Genomic DNA, 23,060 nt, shown 5'->3' on the forward strand with positions numbered 1-23,060 from the left:
CCCGGGGTGGGGAGACCGTAAGGCTAGATCCCAACGTGGGGAAGATCCTTGGAGAAAGAAACAACACTCGACAAACAGGATCAAGGTCTTTCCTGACAGATCTGATTAACGATAACCGTAGTACCTGTTGAGCGCTCACTATGCGGCTCAGTGGAATGAGCATGGGCTTGGGAGTCAGAAGTCATGGGTTCGAATCCCCGCTCTGCCACTTGTCAGCTGTGTGACTGTGGGCAAGTCGCTTCACTTCTCTGTGTCTCAGGTACCTCATCTGTAAAATGGGGATTAAGATGGTGAGCCTCATGGGGGGCAACCTGATGACCCTGGATCTCCCCCAGCGCTCTGCACATAGTAAGCGCTTAACAAATACCGACATATACTTCACTTCTCTGTGCCTCGGTTCCCTCATCTGTAAAGACTGTAGGCCCGTCAAAGGGCAGGGACTGTATCTGTTGCCGATTTGTACATTCCAAGCGCTTAGTACAGTGCTCTGCACATAGTAAGCGCTCAATAAATACTATTGAATGAATGAATAAAATGGGGATTAAGACTGTGAGCCTCACGTGGGACAACCTGCTGACCCCGTATCTACCCCAGCGCCTAGAACAGTGCTCTGCACGTAGTAAGCGCTTAACAAATACCAACGTTATTATTCCAAGCACTGTAGTAAGCACTGGGGTAGATACGAGATAACCAGGTTGGACACAGTCCCCGTCCCCTATGGGGCTCACAGTCTAAGCGGGAGAGAATTCCCATTTTACAGATGAGGAAACTGAATCACAGAGAAGTTCAGTGACTTGCCCAAGGTCACAGCAAGCAAGTGGCCGATCCAGGATTAGAATGCAGGAACTTCTGACCTCCGGGCCCGTGCTCTTTCCACTAGGCCATGCTACTTCCCTGATTTTGCCGGTATTCGAGGGGCAGGGCTGACCGACGTGGCCTAGTGGATAGAGCCCGGACCTGGGAGTCAGAAGGTCATGGGTTCTAATCCCCTCTCCGCCACTTGTCTGCTGTGGACCTCGGGCAAATCACTTCACTTCCCCGTGCCTCAGTTTCCTCAACTGTAAAATGAGGATCAAGACTGTGAGCGCCGTGTGGGACAGGGACCGTATCCAACCCCGTTATCTTGTATCTACCCCAGCGCTTAGAACAGTTAACCCGGCACACGGTAAGCGCTTAACAAATACTACTATTATTATTATTTTAAAAGGCAAAGAGAATCTGTGTGGAAGCAGTGGGAGGCTCCCAAGGGCGGCAATATGGAAGACACGCCACTTGCGGAAACGGTGCGGGTAACAGACAATCATGAATACAGCGCTCTGCACACAGTAGGCGCTCAATAAATACGACTGAATGAATCTACAGGGGGTCAGAGTCAATGGATAATGCACCGGTCATAGTTGAATTTCATCCCACTTTTGCAGTACCGTTTTTCCAGCCTCCCGCACTTTGCTGTTCACCCCAAGGCCCTTATGTCCATCGCCTTCCACTCCACTCTTTCCCTGTCTTGTAATTTATTTTAATATCTGTCTCCCCTCTCTGGACTGCATGCTCCAGGAAGGCGCCTACCGCGTCCGTTCTCCTGAACTCTCCCAAATGCTTAGTTCGGTGCTCTGCGCACAGCAAGCATTCGAGAAGTACCACTGACTGACTGAAATTCATTCAGTCGTTCAATATTATTATTATTAAGCATATTTCTTGAGCGCTGCATTTGGGAGAGTACAATATAACATCAAACACGTTCCCTGCCCACGACGAGCTCCAAGTGGTATTCACTGTGCGCTTACTGGACTAAGCGCTTGGGAGAGTACGACAGACACATTCCCTGCCCACAGCAGGCCGACAGTCTAGACGGGGAGGCAGAGATTAATATAAATAAATTACAGATGTTTATACAAGTGTTGTGGGGCTGGGAGGGGGGATGAATAAAGAGAGTAAGTCAGGGTGATGCAGAAGAGAGCGGGAGAAGAGGAAAAGAGGGTTTAGTCAGGGAAGGCCTCCTGGAGGAGATGAGCCTTTAATAGGGCTTCGAAGCGGGGGGGAGAATAACTGTCCGTCGGCCACGGGGAGGGAGGGCGTTCCGGACCAGAGGCAGAACGCGGGCGAGAGGTCGGCGGCGAGAGAGATGAGATCGAGGTACAGTGAGAAGGTCAGTCAATGGAAACGTGCTCTCTCTGCCTCTCTGTCTCATTCGTGTGCCCAGAATTCTTTTTGTTAATTGAGTTCTCTAGTCATTGCTAATTTTCTCTTTTTTCCATCACTTTTGGCAGTCTCACCTTTGGACTTGCTACCGGTGAAATATTCCTTTTGTAACAGAGGGAGAGTTCTCGCTAGAATGAACCCATTTACGTCTACCTGGGTGGACAAACAAATTACTTGCATAAAGGGTGCACGACGGGCATAATGTACATTTTTCTACCCATTAAAACTTTACGGAGGAACAGAAATATTCATTCTCATCCCACTGGAACGGGTGCTTCTCCGGAAAGCGTCCCTGTAGTTCATTCTGAATTAGGTAAGGGCCACTTTTGTGGCTTCATTTCAATTACATTGAGGATTATAATAATAATAACAATTTCGGTAATTGTTAAGCGGGGCACATGTGGGGCCCACGGTCTAAATAGGAGGGAGTGGGATTTAATCCTCATTTCACCGATGTGGAAACTGAGGCACAGAGAAGTTAAGTGACTTGACCGGGGTCAAAAACAGAACAGGGGGTATTTGTTAAGCATTTAGTATGTGCCAAGCACTGGGGTAGATACAAGGTCATCAGGTTGGACACAGTCCCTGTCCCAAGTGAGGCTCACACTCTTAATCCCCATTTTACAGAGGGGGTAACCGAGGCCCAGAGAAGAGAAGTGACATGCCCAAGGTCACGCGGCAGACAAGTGGTGGAGCTGGGATAATAAACTCAAGGGGTGACCAAACAGGGCCAGCAACTTTCCAAGTTCCCGCGTTAAGAACTTATTTTTACCCAGAGTCTGATCTGCACTCATTCTTTCAGTCATACCTATTAAACACTTACTATGTGGACAGCATTCATTCAATCGTATTTACTGAGTGCTTATTGTGTGCACAGCACTGTAAAGAGCACTGTACTAAGTTCTTGGGAATGTACAATACGACAACGGCGACATTACTCGCCTACAATGAGCTCACAGCCTAGAAACTGGGTGGGCGGGAGGAGAAAGACATAAATACAAATAAGTAAAATTACAGGTATATTCACTCCTTTTGGCAGAAACGGCATGGCGTAGTGGCAGAGAAGCAGCAAGGTGTAGGGAATAGAACACGGGCCTGGGGTTCAGAAGGTCACGGGTTCCAGTCCTGGCTCCACCCCTTGTCTGCTGTGTGACCTTGGCCAAGTCACTTCACTTCTCGGGGCTTCAGTTACCTCGTCTGGAAAATGGGGATTGAGACCGCGAGCCCCACGTGGGACAGGGACAGTGCCCAACTCGATCTGCTTGTATCCACCCCGGCGCTTAGTACAGTGCCTGGCACCTAGTAGCGCTTAACAAGTACCATCATCATTAAACATACTGGGCAGAAGGGAAGGCTCGGGCCCAGAGCTAGGTTGGATGTGGGGAAACGGCGTGAATGGTTATCCAGGGGAATGTGCTTGCAGGTTGCTCGGTTCACCGCCCTACACCCCTGTTTCCTCGTTTTCCATCCCCAGGACGCACATTCCCATTGCACAAACGGAAAAGCCCCCGGAATGAATCTCCCCTCCCGCCGGGACTGCCGGGCCAAATGAAGGATGGGGGGGATTAAGAAGCATTTACTCAAGATCGAACCGGGCACGGCCCTGTTCTAACTCTCCCAGCTCCGGGGAGTTCCTTTTCTCGGCATTCCCCTGTAAGCTGGAGGCAATCTTCCTCCTCGCCTCGTGGACAGTCGGTGCAAAAGACGCGCTCTTCTTTCCTACTCTTATATTACTGTTTGTCTACCCCTCTAGACTGTAAGCTCGCTGTGGGCAGGGACTGTGTTTCCTGTTACATCGCGTTCTCCCAAGCGCTCAGTACAGTGATTTGCACACAATAAGCACTCAAGAAATTCGGCGGACTGATCGAATGATTGAGTATCCTTTACCTAATGAACACCCCCTTGCCCCCGCGATGTCTGGAAACGCAGGTAGAGCGTTCTACTCCCTGAAACGGCAATCTGCCCCCTTAGTGCCGAAAAGATAACCTCCAGGAACACCAGTCACCAAGAGAAAGACCACAGGCAGTTGTCCTCTTTGAAACTTCCACAGGCTTTTATTTTCCAAACCAGGAAACGGCCTCACCGAAACCCAGAGCGACTTGAGCCCGGAGCGCCCCGGCCGGAGGAGAACCGCTCGAGCTGTTCCAGTAGATTCCGGTCACTGCCGGGGTCTGTTTTTCCATGCCACGAGCCCACCGTTTGATGCAAGGGGTTGGGTTTTTATTGAGTCTGTCCACATACCAGCTAATCCACAAAATCTGGTAATTGGTTGTTTGTCTCTCGGTCATTAGTTCAAATTAGAGGAGTTCTGCTGGACTTTTCGACATCCCTCAGAGATGAGAGGATCATCTGGCGAAAAGGGAGGCTGAGCTCTAAATGGATGTGGTTTGAGGGCCCGCGTCCAAACCAACTGGCCACCTCGGCTACCTCGTGGCAATCATCCGGGATCCACCTGATCGGCCATCTTCCCGGCACAAGCTCTCAATAAATCTAGCGACCCCTCAATGGTGTTTATTGAGCGTTTACTAAGTGCAGAGCCCTGTACTACGCGCTTGGGAGAATACAATATCTGAACGCTTGGGAGTGTACAATACGACAGAATTGGCGGACGCGTTCCCTGCATGGCCTAGTGGATAGAGCGCGGGCCTGGGAATCAGAAGGAACTGGGTTCTGATCCCGGCTCCACCACTTGTCTGCTGTGTGACCTCGGGAAAGTGGCTCACTTCTCTGGGCCTCGGTTATCTCATCTAGAAAATGATGTGACTGTGATGAGACTGTGAGCCCCAGGTGGGACAGGGACCGTGTCCAACCTGATTTCCTTGTATCCACCCCAGTACTTAGTACAGTGCCTGGCACGTAGTAAGCACTTAAGTAACAAATACCACTGCGATTATTATTGTTAACAATAATAATATTCGATAATAATAATCATCACGAGTCTCCTACTTTCCCCACTGGGAAGCTCCATCCGGCTCTCCCCAAACACTGCGCGTCTTCAAGGGTAAGTCCCCCCAACACTGTTTGGTTGGATGGAGGGTCCTTACAACAATCCCCGGCAGAAGAAAGATTAGGGTGTCGCTACCCAAAATGGCGACGAAGCCAGGCCACCTGCTCCGCTAGTAGATAACAAGAGCCAGCATCACCCGCCCACTTTCATCTCCAGCCCATGGCAACAGAGACCTTCCCGCTATTTGCCTCTTAAAGCGGAATCCACCCTGTCTTGGCAATCATTTGGCTACTGCCGCGACCCCCGCCCCCTCCACCGCAAAAGCCCCAAATGGTCCTCTTCTAGTCACAGTGCCCCGTGGCTTTTACTTTCTTGTATTTTTCTATTTATTTCCTGGCGTCATCTTTTATGCCGATTTTGCGTTCTTACTGTTTTATTTTTTTCCCCGCGTGCGTCGGCAGCCCCCTTTATTCTTAGATCGGGAAGCCCCTCGAGGGCCAAGGGCGCTACTTAATACGGCGCTTCGCCCGCGGTAAGCGCTTAATAAATACTGTTCGTTCATTCGTTCAATCGTATTTATTGAGCGCTTACTGTGTGCAGAGCACTGTACTAAGCGCTTACTATTACCTCTGCTGCGTCGACGGGAACCTTGCCCTTCCTCCTGCTACCTCTATTTGTCCACGACTCCTGACCGACGTCTCCCCGTTACATGGTGAGATCCCCGGCTCACGGTGCAGTGACGCGCACAGAGGTGGAGCTCAATAAATACCACTGCCCGATCAAAGTATAGCAAGGGTAAGAAGCCCACGGAAAGTCGATCTCAGGGTCCTTGGGGTTGAGGAGGTCAGAGGTCACTCTTGTGAACCGAGTTCATCCAAGGCTAATCCCCAATGGCCCTGGAACGTGGAATGTATCCAAACAGAAGGCTTCTCTAAAACGATTATTTCATAAAGGCAATTATCCGATTAGCTGAACTAATTGGGATCAAGGCTGGTGCAGATGCCACAAAAGTTTGGATTCAAACAAAACCGGGCAGGCTCCCGGAGGTTAAGCCATCGCCCTGGAACATTCCAACTTCTTCCCCTTAGTGGCCGTGTTCCCTCCCCCCGAGGACACCATAACTTGGGATAGAGGTACTGGTCGGTAACTGTCTGGGCCATATTGCTGAGGCAGAGAGCTGAGAACAGGAACGTCGGCAGGGACGGAAGCTGACCTGAAAATATTTAAAACATACTCTGTTACACTGTACTCTCCCAAGCGCTTACTACAGTGCTCTGCACAGGGCAACTGCTCCAGGAGGCCTTCCCAGACTAAGCCCCCCCTCTTCCTCTGCTCCCCCACCTCACCCCGACTCACTCCTTCTGCTCTCCGCCGCCTCCCGGCCCCACAGCACTTGTGTATATATTTACATTTTTATCTCCTCCCTTCTCTCTTTCTAGCGCCCACCCCGCAGGCTCCGTTCCTCCGCCGCCCACCTCCTCACCGTCCCCCGTTCTCGCCCATCCCGCCGTCGACTCCCGGGCCTCGTCCTCCCGCCGTCCCGGAACGCCCTCCCTCCTCACCTCCGCCAAACTCATTCTCTTCCCCTCTTCAAAGCCCTAATGAGAGCTCACCTCCTCCGAGAGGCCTTCCCACACTGAGCTTCCCCTTCTCCCTCTGCTCCCTCTGCTGCCTCTCTGCCCCCCCTTCACCTCCCCTCAGCTAAGCCCCTCTTTTCTCCCCCTTTCCCTCTGTTCCTCCTCCCGCCCCCCCCCCCCCAGCACCGTGCTCGTCCGCTCATTTGTATATATTTTTATTACCCTATTTATTTTGTTAATGAGATGCACATCGCCTCGATTCTATTTATTGCTATTGTTCTTGTCCGTCCTTCTCCCCCGATTAGACCGTAAGCCCGTCAAAGGGCAGGGACCGTCTCTATCTGTTGCCGAACTGTCCATTCCAAGCGCTTGGTACAGTGCTCTGCACATAGTAAGCGCTCAATAAATACTGTTGAATGAATGAATAATTTTATTTATTTATACTGATGCCTCTAATGCCTGTTTCCTTGTTTTGATGTCTGTCTCCCCCCTTCGAGACTGTGAGCCCGTTGGGGGCAGAGACTGTCTCTCTCTGTTGTTGAACTGTTCTTTCCAAGTGCACAGTACAGTGCTCTGCACATAGCAAGCGCTCAATAAATACGACTGAATGAATGAATGAACAAATACCATCGATTCTGATGACGACATTAATGAAACGGGTATTTGTTGTTACATGAAACCCTCGGTTGTCTGGCCATATCTTCGGAGAAGTCGCAACACACGGCACCGAAAGGGAAGCTCCTTGTGGTCTGGAATCTAGCCTACCGACTCTCTTGTATTGTATTCTCCCAACGCTTGGTAGAGTGCTCGGCGCTCGCCACAGCGCTCAGTACGTAGCACTGATGGAATTGAATGTGAGCTGTGGAACGGTGAGTGAAGAAAGATAAGACCTTAGAAATGAAACAGATGAGAGCAGGAGATTTTCGAGAGAAAAATGAGGAGTACGTGGAACGGGGCTATTCAATAGCTGTAGCGGAAGAACATTTTAAAAGCGAGGTTTTCAATGACCATAACAACAAAACATCTTCTGCTGGGTGCAGAAGTGTTAGCCAGTGGGCTCACTCCTGCTATCTGAGCTCCTCCCTTTTCCTCTCATTGAGGGACTCGATAACCTTCCATATTGTTGCCTGATCTTTTGCTGAAATGCCCAATATTGTTTGAGAACAAAAAGCACCATCTGAATTCCATTTTGATAACTCTCCTCAAACCGAGGATTCTAATCTCGCTTACGGACTTCCTGACGGAATCTTGGTGGAAACAAAGGAGCTCAATCGTATATCCATTGTGAAAACACGCCTGAAACCTTAATCCAATAAACTAAGCCTGAATTTCCGCGGGGGAGGGTTTAAACCCCAAAGTGGGGGGTGGGGGGTGGGGAGGGCAGTTTTCTTACGTTCTTCCAGCGCCAAGGCCGCTACGGAAAACAAGATCACATTCTGTCTCGCCAACGCTGCATGGGTGAACGTCACGCATCCCAATTCTTTATTTCTCTTTGGATTAAAGCTGGCAGTTTTCTGTTGCTGGATACGGAAAGCTTAATGCAGACCAGTCCTCTTCTATATCCCGGTCCTCCAAGATGCTCACCACCCCGCCAACCCGCGAATGACTTCTCAAGCTAAGCACAACTGCTTTAAGGGGCAAATCGAGTCACTCGATCGTAATTATTGAGCGCTTACTGGGTGCAGAGCACGGTACCCAGTGCTTGGGAGAGTACAGTGTAACAGACACATTCCCTGCCTACAATGAGCTTACAGTCTAGAGGGGAAGATAGACATTAATATAAATAAGTACACGACAGATATGTACATATGTGACTTGGGCTGGGATGGGGGATGAATAAAGGGAGCGAGTCAGGGCCACACAGAAAGGAGTGGAAGAAAAGGAAAAGAGGGCTTAGTCAGGGAAGGCCTCTTGGAGGAGGTGTGCCTTCAATAAGGCTTTGAAGGGTGGGGAGAATAACCGTCTGTCGGATATGAGGAAGGAGGGCGTTCCAGGCCAGAGGCGGGACTGGTGAGGTACAGTGAAAATATTGGCATTAGAAGAGCAGATTGTGTGTGCTGGGTTGTAGCACGACAGGGAAGCAGCATGGCGAAGCGGATACAGCAACACGGCCTGGAGGAAAGATCACGGGTCTGGAAGTCAGAAGGTCATGGGTTCTAATCTCAGCTCCACCACTTGCCTGCTGCGTGACCCTGAGCAAGTCACTTCACTTCTCTGGGCCTCAGTTACCTGATCGGTAAAATGGGGATTGAAACTGTGAGCCCCATGTAGGACGGGGACCGTGTCAACCTGATGTACTTGTATCCACCCCACTGCTTATACGATGCCTGGCACATAGTAAGCGCTTAACAAATACCCCAGGAGAGTACCGAGGTAAGGTACGAGGGGGGAAGCAAACGGGGGGCTGGCACTGACGATCTGCAGGGGCGGCATTTCTGCCTCCCCCGGCATCCCCACGCTCCCCGGCCCCCGCCCTCCGACACCTCAGAGTGTCCGTTCCGGAGGCCCAAGCCTGAGTCTACTCCAGGACCGATTTCTCAGCCTTCCTTCGTGGAGCCTGGACGGAGGCCGTCCCGGCTTAGCCCAGACAGTGCGAGTGATTTGAAAGCAAAACAAAAAGTCCAACCGCCTTAGTTTTATTTGATCCCTGTTCCAAAGGATACTGTTTCTCACTGGACATACAGAGTTCCCCGCAGGGTTTTCTGCCTTGAACCAAGTACCTTCCCCGTAAAGGTTAGGTAAATAAAACGCAGAAGTGCAAGACCTAAGTAATGGGATCTGGAAGTCACGGTTTCCAAATCCTACCCGAACGAATAAGGAAGGAAAGTTGTTCCTTTGACAAGATGGCATTGACCGCTTCCTAAGAGAAAGGGTTGTTCGGTATTCGGTACGGTCACACAACTGCTCCGATTCATGACCCGGAGAAGAGAAAACCAAGGCCAATCGGACCCTTTCATTTCTTCCAAATGCGGTCCTTCTTTTAGCGGAGAAAATTACTGGGAAAAGCTGCCATCTGCCAGGACTCGACTTACTCAACGACCAAAGAACCTGATTTTCCATGGTGATATCACTCTATGTTCTTTTACAGAATTATTCGGTTCTTACTAAAAATGAGACATCTGTAAATATCATCGTCGTCGTCTATATTTACTGAGTGCTTACCGTGTGCAAAGCTCTGTACTAAGCGATTGGTAAAGGGCTGCAGAGTTGGTAGGCACGTTCTCTGCTCACGACGACCTTACACAGACGGATCGGTTAAAGGAGAAAGAAAGCCGTAGCCATTTTAACCTACACCCAGCTCCGCCACTTGCCTGCAAGTGTGACCTTGGGCAGGTGACTTGACTTCTCTGTACCTCAGTTACTTCATCTGGAAAATGAGGATTAAATCCTCCTCCCTCCTATTTAGACTGGGAGCCCCATGTGAGACAGGGACTGTGTCCGACCAAACCTGATTAGCTTGTATCTAACCCCCAGTGCTTAACACAGTCGGGCACACAATAAACGCTTAACAAATACGATTTAAAAAAAGAACCCCGGCAAAAATGCTCACACTTTATTCCTCCTGGAGATAAACATTTTGGAGGTAAGAAAATACAACCTCTCACGTAAGTGATACGCGGGTATCAAGGAATGAACTAGAAGTCCCAAATAGATACGGTACCTGAATCTTTCCTAGACGCTCACTGCTTTTAAGATACCAAGTGACGTGAAACAAAGATTCGTTAGGAATGGCACTTGCGAAAGAATTTTCTTTAAACAGAAATGAAAGCTATGACTGGAATGTCTTTTGAGCAGAAGTCTACTACTTTGTTTTTTATCGATGTACTGCACCCCCCCGCCCGTCCCCCAGCCTTTTATCACTCAGTAACTCAGATTTTCCAGTGTGGTGGACGTCAGACATCTTAGAGATAAAATGCTGTTCTGTTTCTGTTCCACAAGGAAAACAAACTTCCATTATGTAATCCCAATCTCCGCGCTCTGAACCTTACATCGCAAGATTCTCGAACCTTAAACAGAGGTGCCAAACTTTATCCCGCCTCCTCGGCCAACTAAGAATCGGTAAACTTGATTTTGGGGACACCAGAGCGCACAGTCTTCTTTTCTTCTCCATTTCGCTAGACCCCATTCCCTGTGGCAGAAAGGGAATGTGTCGGTTATATTGTTGTGTTGCACTCTCCCAAGGTCTCAGTACAGTGCTCTGCACACAGAAAGCGCTCAATAAATACAACTGATTACTAGTTATTTTGGAGGACATGGATGCAGTGAACCTCAAGGCCAAAGAGAACAATGGTATCCGTTAGACCGTATCTTCCAGAAACCCACGGCTGGGATATTCCTGTATTTAGAGAGATTGCTCAACAAGGAGGCGACATGGAAACTGCACGCAGCTCAGGATTCAGAAGGCTACTCTTCACACACTATCGCTGTCCCGCGGAAATAACGTGAAGCTTATGGAAACCCACGGAACTGTGGCTATTTTAAGCGCCATAAAATTCATCCAGAGTGTTAGCCAGCCTGGGCTGGCCCCAAAATCCAAGTTCGGAGGGAGGAAAAAGACAGAGGGACCCAATCCCCGGACATGGACCTGAAAGAGAAAGGACCCTCTTCCTCCCACCAATTCCAGACTCTAATCTCCAAAAGCCAGGCCTTCAGCCTCATTCTCAGTGTGGCTGAGTTTAACCTCAAAGAGTAGCATCACGTGGACCACTTACCTCTCCCTGAGAGTCCGACGGCACAGAGTAGCCTACGACACCCACCTTACCGTGGTGCCCGATATACCTCTTGGGGAAAGGACATGGCCTCGTGGAAAGAGCACGGGCCTGGGAATCGGGAGACCTGGGTTCTGATCCCGGCTCCGCCATCTGCCTGCTGTGTGACCTTGAGCAAGTCACTTAACTGCGGCGGGCCTCAGTTTCCTCATCTGTAAAAATGGGGATAAGATACCTGTTCTCCCCCACTCCTTAGACTGGGAGCCCTATGTGGGCCAGGCACACAGCATTTATGTACAGATCTGTCATTTATTTATCGGTTCATATTAATGTTTGCCTCCCCCTCTAGACCGTAAGCTCGTTGTGGGCAGGGAATGTGTTGGACTGTACTCTCCCAAGCCCTTAGTACACTGCTCTGCACACAGTAAGTGCTCAATAAATAAATATATGAATGAATGAACGACCGTATCTGATCCCTTGCATCCATCAATCCCAGCGCACAGTACAGCTCTTGATGATGATGGCACTTGTTAAGTCCTTACTCTGTGGCTGTTCTACTGTTCTAAAGGCTGGGGCAGATCCAAGCTAGTCGGGTTGAATACGGTCCCTAATCCGGTTGGATACGGTCCCTTCTCCCACATGGGGCACGCAGCCTTAAACCCTATCTGACAGATGAGGACACAGAGGCACAGAGCAGTGAAGTGACTTGTCCAAGATCCCACAGCAGAAATGTGGCAGAGTCAGGATTAGAACTCAGGTTCTTTGGACTCCCGGGCCCACGCTCTATCCACTAGGCCACGCTGCTAAACTCCTAGCCCACGATGCTTCTCTACACATAATAAGCACTTAGTTCAGTGATCTGCACACAATGAGTGCTTAATAAATACATCCGAAAACTACCCTCAAATGGATAATAAGTGCTTAATACCAAAATTATCATCATCCCTTTGCAGCATACTAGAATTCTCACTGGCTGAACCAATCTGAGTTGCAGGGCAAACCTGATGTAATCGATCAAGGGCATTTACTGAACGCTTACTATAGACAGAGCACTTTATTAAGCGCTTGGGAAATGGAGCTAGGATATCCCAAGTTCTCCTGTAGCCACGCAGCTGCGTCACGGCTGCGCCGCTGTGGATTGCGGCTCGTTCCGTTCAGTCGGAAGGGCAGGCGGGAAACGGCAGTAGTCACCTAGTCGGGATACTGCCATCCGGTCAGCTCTTCGCTCCGGGTTTCCTCACAGCATGAAGGTGAAGACCCCCGGAAATCAAGTCCACCGGAAGCAAAACCTCCACAGACACACCGCGGTCGACAGCAACCAATCGCCGCGGGGGTGCTTTGTTTTGTTGTTTCAAAGAAAGCGTGTAGGTACCCAAGAAGGAAACTGGACACATTTTGACTTCCTCTCTACCAAGATCTATGGATGCTCTACTTCTGTTTTAGGACCAAAAAGTAAAGAAGCCAACGAAAGACGTAGGAAGCTGCACTATTTCTTGTTCCTCGAGGAACGGTAAGCAATGGGGGGGGGGGGGTGGAAGGGAGAAAAGCCGTAAGAACGCTGAGAAAAATGGCATTGTTATCCTTCAGTACAGAGAAACATTCTCCTTGTTTTGGCAGCTGTGTGTGCTTAAAGGAACCTGTAATGATGCAAGTCAAGAACTGAAAGGAGGCCCAGCCCGAGGCGGCATCCACCCCCTCCATGAACCCCGTCCGGAGGCGACGACGACGTAGGGGATGCCGTCTTCGTGCGTGTCCCAACAGGGGTGTGGTTTCCTGGCTCAGACACTGTGTCTAGCATGGTGATGATAATAATTATGATGGTATCTGTTAAGCACTTACCATGTGCCAGGCACTGTACTAAGCGCTGGGATGCAAACAAGCAAATGGGGTTGGACACAATCCTTGTGCCACGTGGGGCTCACAGTCTCCATCCCCATTTTCCAGATGAGGTGACTGAGGCCCAGAGAAGTGAAGTGACTGGCCCAAGGTCACGCCGCAGACAAGTGGTGGAGACGGGGTTAGAAACCAAGTCCTTCTGACTCCCAGGCCCGGGCTCTGTCCACTGGGTTACGGAAGAGCACCGAAAGGTAGTGGGATCACACCGTTCACAGTCCTGTTCTCTCTCCTTTAGCGAAAGGATCTTACCCCTCTCTCCGCGTTAACTTGAGAAGCAGTATGGCCTAGTGGAAAGAGCCCGGGCCTGGGAACCAGAGGACCCGGAACCTCGTCCCTCTAGACCGCAAGCTGGTTGTGGATAGGGAACGTATCTGTTTAGTGTTGCACTGTACTCTCCCAGTCGCTTAGTACGGTGCTCTGCGCACAGTAAGCGCTCAATAAATACGACTGAATGAATGAATGGGTTCTAAACCTGGCTCCGCCATTCGCCTGTGTGACCTTGGGCATGTCACTTCACTTTTGTGGGCCTCAGTTTCCTCAATTAAAAAATGAGGAATCAACACCTGTTCTCCCTCCTACTCGAGGGGGAGCTCCATGGGGGACAAGCCTGCATCTGTTCTGATGAACTTGTGTCTACCCCAGCATTTAGAACAGTGCTTGACACATAGTAAGCACTTAAATACCATAAAAAAAACCTGGGTTGGTCTACAGGGAGTTACTTTGCATCTCGGTATTGTTGTTATATATTAATAATAATTAAAAGAATTGTACCAGTAATAACTATGAACGACATTTAGCCCTGTGGATTCCTTTAAAGGGCACATAGGATGTTCTTTAAGAGGGATGTATTAAAGTCCAGGTTTGGTCCTTTTTTGAGATCACACCAGCAAGCCATCGGGTCTACTGTTGAAATCAAACTTCCAAAGAACTGACTAATTTCTCTTTCCAACTCAAGGAAAATCCCTGAGTTGTCACCAAGGCGAGGAAATTCCTCCTTGGTGCTGAAGAAGACATAAGGGACCTCTAGAAGAGGGAATTTCAAGCAATATTTCTCCGAAGCCGCTCCTACTTCTAATCCATTTTTGTGGTGCCCCGTTTTTGAAGTTGGGAAGTGACGATGGATGATTTTTCACTGGGGTCATCCATGTAAAGAAGAACTTGACATAAGCTATTTCAGTTGTTCTCTTGATCACGACCACTTCCCTCTCCAGGCTTCATGCTCGTTTTGGCACTGGGAACGTGTCTGCTAATTCTGCTGTATTATACTCTTACTCTCCCAAACGTTTTGTGCAGTGCTCTGCCCATAGCAGGCACCTGATCATGGAATGATGTTGATTTGTAAGGGCCAACTAGTCGAGGTGGAAAGAAATCCGCGTTTTACTCCAGGATCTCCGAGGAAGAACCCACAGCCTATCGTAGTAAGAGACACTCTATGCCTCTTCTGCTGTAATTGACCTCCACTGAGCTTAATTTTAACTTGATAGAAGCACATTTAATAAATGCACAGCTCATCTCCAATGAGAATAATAATTGTGGTCTCTCTTAAGCTTTTACTATGTGCCAAACGCCCTTCTAAGCACTGAGGTAGATTCAAGATAAGCCGATTGGGTACCATCCCCTTCCCACAAGGGGCTTGCCCTGGATACGAAGAAGTTAATCTCCCCTAACTCACCACCAGAAAAAACCTCCAAAACCCCAAATTGGAATGTGCGTAGTTGGGAAACGCCCACTTTTTTTATGGTATTTGTTATGCGCTACGTGCCAAACTAACCAGGTTGGACACGGTTCCTGCCCACATAGGGCTCACAGTCTTAATCCTCGTTTTACAGACGAGGGAACTGAGGCACAGAGAAATGAAGTGACCACAGAAGTGAAGTGACCTGGCCGAGGTCACACAGCAGACAAAGGTGGAGCCAGCATTAGAACCCAAGTCCTTCGGTAGGCCTGTGCTCTATCCACTAGGCCATGCTGCTTCTCACTAAGCCACGCTCCTTCTTCAAGAGTAGCATTTAAAAACAAATACAAAATATGCTTTTTTACATTTTAAACTACTTTGAATCCCAACACGCTCTTGGCAAGTAACTCCAAGGTGCTTTGATCCGGGATACGCTTTCAAAGACAAGTGAAATGCCAGGCTCCATACACCCTTTCTTAATTGTGCTATTTGCTAAGCACTTCCTATGTGCCGGGCACTATATTAAGCACTGGGGTGGATGTGAGCAAATCAGGCTGGACACAGTCCCTGTCCCACATGGGGCTCCCAGTCAAAATCCCCATTTTCCAGATGAGGTGACTGAGGCCCAGAGAAGTGTAGTGACTTGACCGGGGTCACACAGCAGACAAGTGGCAGAGCCGGGATCAGAACCCAGGTCCTTCTCACTCCCGGGCCCGGGCTCTATCCACTAAGCCACGCTGCTTCTCCTCCTTTCCTACTTGTGGAGTTGCTGGGTCTGTGCCCTGTGTTTTGACTTGGCCCACTGCCTTCATTCTGTTCCATCCCTGGATTTTCCAGTTCAGTTTGAAGACCCCGACTTCATGAAATCCCAGGACAAATCTCTCATGGGCCAAAATCTGTCGGTGCTGTACGACTCGACCCTCGACACCTCCCTGTTCTGGAATCTTTGAGTCCAGAATCCCACCTCTGACACAGAGGACAATAGAGGGTGTCAGACCAGCTCACCCACAAAGCAATAATAATAATAATGATAATAATAACGGCATTTTGTTAAGCACTTAATACGTGCGCTGGGGTAGATACAAGATAATCAGGTTGGACATAGTTCATGTCCCCCATGGGGCTCACGGTCATAATTCCCATTTGACAGATGAGGAAACAGAGGCAAAGAGAAGTCAAGTCACTTGTCCGAGCTTGAGCGGCAAATACGTAGCGGAGCTAGGATTAGTACCCAGGTCCTTCTGACACCCAGGCCCGTGCTCTACCTATTAGGTCACACAGCTTGTCATGTGCCCTTTCCGGTGTTAGTGTATTTAGAATAATCATATATTAATGAGTCATTCTTTGTGTTAATGGGCTGCCCTTCAATTGCCGAGCTGTACGTCTATCCAGGGCAGTATTTCATTGGCCTGTTTCAATCGGTCGATCGCAGCTACTGAGCACTTACATAGACCGTAACTGATTCCTGCCCACAGACTGAAATCCTCTAGACTGTAATCTCCTTGTGGGCAGCAAATGCACCTACCAACTCTTCTGTATCGTTCTCTCCCAGGTGCTTAGTTCAGTGCTCATCACACAGTAAACACTCGGTAAATACCATGAATTGTTTCTTTCCCAGTGCTTAGTACGGTGCTCCGCACACAGTAACAGCTTAATAATCAATCCATCGATAATAAATCTATTCCCCCGTGGGACTCACAGTCTTAATCCCCATTTTATAGAAGAGGAAAAGGAAGCACAGGGAAATTAAGCGACTCGCTCAAGGTCCCACGGCAAACGAGCGGCAGAGCCGCGATTAGAACCCAGGTCCTCTGGCTCCCAGGCCCGCGCTTTTTCTGCTAGGCCACGCTCCTTCCCCCTTCCAAGGAGCTGTTGGAATTAGGACCCGGAGAGTTTGAAAAGCCCAATTAATATGAACAAAGTGAAGAGAGTGAGACACTATGCTAAGCTTCCAAGAATATCACCCGCTGGCAAATACGAGAAATGAGCCATTTCACTGGCATTCAGAAACACAGCAAAGTGACAGCCACCAAAGCTGACAGTGCCCGAAGATTGGTGTGAGGATACATTTCGGGGAGGATCAAACAGAAGCTTCATCTGAGCACCAAACGCGCTGTCTTTTAATGCAGCCTCTGAGGTAAGCACACTGCGCCAATACGTCTCCCATTAGGATCCATTTTCTCCCAAGCACATCATTTGTTCCGATCGATCGCGCCGACCGTCGGACCGACCGATCACAGCATCGGCAGCGCGGCTTAGTGGAAAGAGCGTGGGCTTCGGAGTCAGAGGTCGTGGGTTCTAATACCGACTCTGCCACTTGTCAGCTGTGTGACTTTGGGCAAGTCCCTTAGCTTCTCTGTGCCTCGGCTACCTCATCCGTAAAATGGGGATTAGGACTGTGAGCCCCACGTGGGACAACCTGATTACCTTGTATCTACCCTAGCGCTTAGAACAGTGCTTGGCACATAGTAAGCACTTAACAGATACCATCAGCAGCAGCATTGGATCCACAAGCAGTGAGCAAGCAGTGTGAATCACGGGTTTTCTTTTTAAGGGAGAGATTTTGACTCAGGCACTAGAAAATTGGAACCAGCAGTCAATTGAGCGCTTACTCTGTACAGAGCACTGTACCGAGTGCTTTGGGAAAGCCCGATAGAGTGAGTTTAACACAATCTCCGCCCTCAAAGAGCGTATGACCTGATGAGACCCGATGCTATGAATCACACGGCTACGATGCTGCAATCAACTCTCAACTTCCAACTGAAATAAGCTTCAGCCCTCTCCTGGTTCATCACTCAAACAGGTATTTATCAATCCTTGAATCAATCGATCAATGGTATTGAGCACCTACTGGGTGCAGGGCACTGTACCTCCTCCACCCGCCCCTTCTTGGACTCCCTCATCTCTCCCAGCAGTAGAGATCTCTCACCTCCTCTCTAAATCCACCCACGCCTCCAATCCCATCCCTTCACACCTTATCAAAACACCTGCCCCTTCCTTTCTCCCTTTCCCGACCTCCATCTTCAACCGTTCGTTCTCCAGTGCCTTCAAACAGGCTCATGTCTCCCCTACCCTAAAAAATCACTTCGTTTGACTCCACGGCTCCCTCCCGCTTATCGCCCCGTCTCCCTCCTACCTTTCTTCTCCGAACTCCTTGAGCGAATTGTCTACACTGCGGCCCTCAGGTTTCTCTCCTCGACCCCCTCCAGCCCGGCCTCTACCGCCTTCATTCCACGGAAACCTCCCTCTCTAAGGACACCGACGACCTTCTTCAAGCCAAATCCGACGTCTTCTACTCCATCCTAATCCTCCTCGACTGCTCGGCTGCCTTGGACACCGTCAACCTTCCCCTTCTCCTGGAAACATTATCCAACCTTGACTTCACTGACACTGTCCTATCCTAGTTCTCCTTCCATCTCTCTGACTGCTGTTCCTTCTCAGTCTCTTTCACAGGTTTCTCCTCTGCCTCCCCACCCCTAACTGTGGGAGTCCCTCTAGGTTCAGTTCTGGCTCCTCTTCTGGTCTCCTTCTACACCCACTCCCTTACAGAACTCATCTGCTCGCACGGCTTCAACTTTCATCCCTAGGCAGATGATTCCCAAATCTACATCTCCAGTCCCGATCTCTCTCCTCCTCTGCAGTCTCGCATTTCCTCCTGCCTTGGGGACATTTCTACTTAAATGTCCCGCCATGATCTCAAACTAATCCCATCCAAAGCAGAACTCCTCATCTTCCCACCCAAACCCTCTCCTACCCGTGTCTTTCCCGTCATTTTAGACAGCACCGCTATCTTCCCACTATCTTCCCTGTCTCACAAGCCCGGAACCCTGGCATTACTCTCAACTCATCTCTCATTCAACCCACATATTCCATCTGTCACTAAATCCTGTCAGTTCAACCTTCACAACATCACTAAAATCCACCCTTTCCTCTCCAACCAAACTGTTACCATGCCGCTCCAAGCACTTCTATCCTGCCGCGACTACTGCATCGGCCATACGTCGCCCGGCTGTCTGAATTGCTTTTCCACGAAATCATTCAGTTCCACGTCTCCTCACACCTCAGGAAACTCCAGCGGTTGCCCATCCACCTCCACGTCAAACTGAAACCTTTTAACATCCGCTTTTTAGCACTCAATCAGCTCGCCCCCTCCCACCTTACCTCACTGATTTCCTACTGCAATCCAGTTTGCAAACTTCACTTCTCTAACACCAACTCGCTGCACCTGGATCTTGTCTACCGCACCGCCAAACCCTTGCTCACGTCCTCCCTCTGGCCTGGAACTCCCTCCCCGTTAATGAACAGCAGACCACCACTCTGCCCACTTTCAAAGCCTTATTCAAACCACGTCTCCTCCAAAAGGCCTCACCCGACTAAGCCCCCATTCCCCTGCTTCCCTGGGCAAGTCGCTTCACTTCTCTGGGCTCAGCGACCTGATCTGTAAAATGGGGACTGAAGTGGTGTGTGACTGTGGGCAAGTCACTTAACTTCTCTGGGCCTCAGTTACCTCACCTGTAAAATGGGGATTAACTGTGAGCCTCACGTGGGACGACCTGATTACCCTGTATCTCCCCCAGCGCTTAGAACAGTGCTCGGCACATAGTAAGCGCTTAACAAATACCAACATTATTAAGCGTGAGCTCCGTTTAGGACAGGGACTGTGTCCAAGCTGATTAACTTGTACCTACCCCAGAGCTGAGAACAGTGCTTGGCACTCAGTAAGGGCTTAACAAATTCCATAATTATTACCGTTACAGTGCTCTGCACATAGTAAGCCCTCAGTAAATACTATTGATTGATTACCTATTCTGTTGTACTGTACTCTCCCAAGTTCTTAGCATGGTACTCTGTAAGTAAGGGCTCAATGAACAGCACTGACGAATATGATGACAATCACCTCCTTGTACCAAACCAAGGATCAAAGGCTGGGTTGAGGGTTATTTGCTAGAAACGCCGGAAATATGCTTCACTGCTAGCAACGGTTGAGAGCAGCACGCCTTAGGGGAAAGAGCATGGGTCGGGGAGCCAGAAGACCTGGGTTCTAATCCTTACTCTGACAAGTGTTTGCTGGGTGACTTAGGGTAAGTCACTTAACTCCTTCGTGGCTCGGTTCTCCTGTTCTCCTTCATATTCAGACTGTGAGCCCCATGGGGGACAGGGACTATGTCCAACCTAAACTGATGTGTACCTACCCCAGCTCTTTGACACACAGTAAAACACATCCCTGCCTCAGCACTGTGCTCATTTGTATGTATTATTTATTACCCTACCTATTTTGTTAATGAGGTGTACATCCCCCTGATTCTATTTATCGTGATAATGTTGTCTTGTTTTTGTTTCGTTCTGTTCTGCTCTGCCGTCTGTCTCCCCCGATTAGACCGTGAGCCCGTCACTGGGCAGAGACTGTCTCTATCTGTGGCCGAATTGTACGTTCCAAGCGCTTACTACAGTGCTCTGCACATAGTAAGCGCTCACTAAATACTACTGAATGAATGAATAAGGGCTTAACAAATACTATAGAGAAAAAAAGAGTTCACAGGACAGGAGGTCTATCTGGCTCTGCGTTACAAGCAAGAGAATCCAGAGAAGGAAAACGAAAGGAAACTGCTCAAATCCTTTCTGCTGTGCAGATTTGGGGAGGTGGTTAAATTGTGTTTTCCAAATATCTTGGCGTGTAGGAGCAGGAAGGCCAAGGCGCGGTAAGTGACTGAGGAATTTAGGGAACCTGCAGGATCCTAAAAGGCCTGGTTTTCAACTCGCCAGGGCTCCGCGGGGCAACCCGGGGCATTTAGGAGAAGCAGCGAGCACAGGCCTGGGAGGCGGAAGGACCTGGTTTCTAATCCTGGCTCCTCCACTTGTCTGCTGTGCGACCTCGGGTTAGTCGCTTCACTTCTCTGCACCCCAGTCACCTCATCTGTAAAATGGGGATTAGGACTGCGAGCCCCATGTGGGACGGGGACTGTGTCCGACCCGATTAGCTTGAATCTATCCCAGCGCTTAGAACAGTGCTTGGCACATAGTAAGCGCTTACCAGGTTCCGTAATTATCATCACATTTCTTCAAGAGGGAGTGGGAAAGAACCAGAGGGAGACGCCGAGTAGAGTTCGCGGAGGAAAACGACGCAGATTCTCTCCCCTCGCGGGCAGCGTGATCTCCCAAATGTCCTTTTTGGGCTCCCCTCATTTCTGGTGAAAATGCGGTGGGACAGTCCCTGCTCTTTGGAGTTTGGCTGGGAGCACTGTTGGCCTCCTTGGGAATGGCACTCCCCGAGAGAGGAGTGCTCTGGCTCCAACCCAGAGAGTGGGGAAACAATGGAAGAAATGTGCAACAAATCAGAAGCCAAGGAAATGGAGCATTTGCAGAACAGTGAGAGACTCATTCCAGCCATCATCATTGTTATTCTTGCAGACGTCGGTATTAGCAAATCTACACAGAATTTGCAAAGTGCTTAATCACCATTATTGACGATGACGGTATTTGTTAAGCGCTTATAATTTGCCAGGCCAGCTAGGAGGGTACTTACAAGATAATCAAGTTGGACACAGTCCCTATCCCATGTGGGGCTCTGTTGTGTGACTCTGGGCAAGTCACTTAACTTCTCTGTGACTCAGTTCTCTCATCTGTAAAACGGGGATTAAGAGTGTGAGCCCCACGTGGGACATGGACTGTGTCCACCATGATTAGCTCGTATCTACCCCACCGCTTAGTACGGTGCCAGGCGTCTAGTAAGCACTTAATACCATGAAAAGGAAGAGAGGGTGAGTAGCCACATGCCAATTAGAAGTCTTCTCCCCCTTCCCCACCCAATTCCACAACTCATTTTATTTAAAAGAGGCTCATTAGTTAAAGTTCGGATCTGTCTGGAGGAGGGCAGAATCTCCAGGGTGGAAAATGTTTTCATCTCAGTCATCAAAAACTCCTGGCCATCTGGAGAGGGCCACCAAGTGCCTCCAGCTCAAAGGGGAGTTCATGGCCCTGACTGTCCAGGGAGAGGAGAGCCAGCTTTCACTTCCCCGACGGATGACCCGAGGGCATTCCGGCCTTAGAAACCGGCCCGTAGGCTTGCCCCGTGCAGGAAAGTACCCTAACGTGAGAGTTACCTAATCCTTCCTTGTTTGTTCGTTTTATGGTATTTGCTAAACGCTTACTATGTGTCAAACGCTGTTCTAAGCACTGGAGTAGAGACAAGTTATTTAGGTCAGACACAGCCCGTCCTGCAAGAGAGCTCGGAGTCTTAAGTAGGAGGGAGAACAGGAATAGAATCCCCGTTTTACAGTTGAGAGAACTGAGGCACAGAGAAGTTAGGTGACTTGCCAAGGTCACACAGTCGGCAACCGGCAGAGCCGGGAAAAGAACCCAGGACCTCTGACTCCCAGCCCCGAGCTCTTTCCACTAAGCCACGCCGCTTCTCTTTTCTCTCAATGACCCCCCTCTGGGATCCGTCTCCATCTGTAGCTCACAGCGCCACGCTTCATTCACTTCGCCTCCTCGGGAAAACAGAAATCTACTCTCCTACTCCCATGCCCGGATCGAGGCCATCTGAAATCACAACTTCCTCCGGTTAGAAATTCTTAATGTTTGGGCCTCTCTATTATTTTCCTCCTCCTCGTCTCCTCCAACCCCCACCCCCGGCTCAGAACCTCCCCTTCCCATTTCTTCTTCCTCCTTATCCTTTCGTAGGGACGTCTTCCAGCTCAGAGAGCCCATGAAGGAGCCAAAACAGCCCCCCGCCAGGACTTGCCAGCCCCACTGGGGTAAACATCAGTATTACTCATCCACGGAGTTTCGGGTTATCTTAAGGACGCGGAGTTTGGCGGAGACTATGATCTTCACTGCTTCAGTGACGTCGCACTCTCTCACCGCCCCCTCCCGGGCTTCTGGATTCATCAATCTAGACCGGATCTCTACGACTGCGTCTCCGAAGGGAACTCGCCACAACTTGTCGCCGAACCCGCAGTAGAGAGAGATCCCAACGAGTGATTTAGGCCGCTAAAAGAGATTGTGAATAAAAGCATTCTGGGGCAACCGATTCTCAAAGTACTTTGGGGAAGGAGAGG

At 49.7% G+C, this 23,060-nt stretch overlaps 1 protein-coding gene across 1 annotated transcript in view; it reads right to left on the reverse strand.

The window, feature by feature from the left end:
- GRK5 (G protein-coupled receptor kinase 5) overlaps positions 1-23,060 on the reverse strand; it is a 263,650-nt gene that overhangs the window by 195,753 nt on the left and 44,837 nt on the right. The window lies entirely within an intron of this gene.

Source organism: Ornithorhynchus anatinus, chromosome 16 (assembly GCF_004115215.2).
Source record: "Ornithorhynchus anatinus isolate Pmale09 chromosome 16, mOrnAna1.pri.v4, whole genome shotgun sequence".
Classification (NCBI taxonomy): Eukaryota; Metazoa; Chordata; class Mammalia; order Monotremata; family Ornithorhynchidae; genus Ornithorhynchus; species Ornithorhynchus anatinus.